Source organism: Papilio polytes, unplaced genomic scaffold (assembly GCF_000836215.1).
Source record: "Papilio polytes unplaced genomic scaffold, Ppol_1.0 DF823403.1, whole genome shotgun sequence".
In the NCBI taxonomy this organism is placed as follows: domain Eukaryota; kingdom Metazoa; phylum Arthropoda; class Insecta; order Lepidoptera; family Papilionidae; genus Papilio; species Papilio polytes.
Genome location: NW_013525801.1, coordinates 1 through 1,061, shown reverse-complemented (window position 1 = coordinate 1,061; position 1,061 = coordinate 1). Strand labels below are relative to the sequence as shown.

Here is a 1,061-nt window from a genome sequence, read left to right as displayed (position 1 = left end):
GCGTCAGCGAGTGCGCGCCCGATTGATGGTTCAGATGCTTTGCGATCGCGCCCACGTTCTGTAACATAACAATAAATACATATTTATAATAGCTGTTGCTCGCGACTTCGCGCGCGTGAAATTAAATAATCTAACCTATATTTCTCACAGATTACCTTTCTTATAGTGAAAGAGTTTTTGAAATCGGCCCGAAGTTTTTACGTAAATCGAATACATACAAAAATACAAGTCTTTCCTCTTTATAATATTAGTATAGATAACAAAAAAGTACATAGACAATACTAATATTAAAAATGTAAAAGGATTAATGAATTAAAGCCAAACGGGCTATATATCTAACACATTTGACTAGCTGTAGAACCTTATCTGAAAGTACACTTACTGAGATTTTAAGCGGACCAAGTGAAAAAACCTAGTTTGTCAATAAAATTAAACTATACTATGGCTAAAAGTATTCTAAATGCTAATATGTATAGAGGTTAGTGTACTGACCAGCTCGACCTTGTAGGTCTTAGCGCTGGGCTCAGCTACGTAGATAGCCTCCAGGTCTGCTGGTGCCGCGGCGGCGGCGGGGGCGACGCGCACGAAGGCCTGCTGCACTGACACCGGGTTGTTGTACTTATCGCGCACGCTGAACTTCAGGCTTACTCTAAAAATACATACCTTCATTACAACATCTATTATACGCTTAGATTATATAGACAAAATATGTGTTTGCTTACAATAAATAGGCAAATGGTATGAAAATAATCGTAACACAATTATTTCCTCAGTGTATGATGTTATATAAATTGATTTTTCGATTATAATTTTTTTAAAAATAGTGGAATAAAAAATATGATATTTCAATTTGAGTTTCCGTTTTTTGTTTCAATTTTGTGAAGTAGATAAATATTTAACTATACTTACTTCTGCAAGTGATCAGCTTGGAGCACCTCTGTCAGCTTGTTGGGGTGTGTAATTGTGGTAATCTTCGGACTGGTTGTACCATCAACATCACCAATGCCCACCTCCAGGCTACTGACTTGAATCTCACCGAGCACAGCTACATTCAGATTGGC

The 1,061-nt window shown here is 37.4% G+C and overlaps 1 long non-coding RNA gene across 1 annotated transcript; it reads right to left on the bottom strand.

Annotated features, from left to right (window-relative positions):
- LOC106104704 lies at positions 1-1,055 on the bottom strand. Its single transcript, XR_001225692.1, has 3 exons — positions 910-1,055; positions 493-649; positions 1-58 (listed from the first exon to the last, which is right to left on the bottom strand). It is a non-coding gene; the product is annotated as an uncharacterized LOC106104704 (long non-coding RNA).
- Between the last annotated feature and the right edge of the window lie 6 nt (positions 1,056-1,061).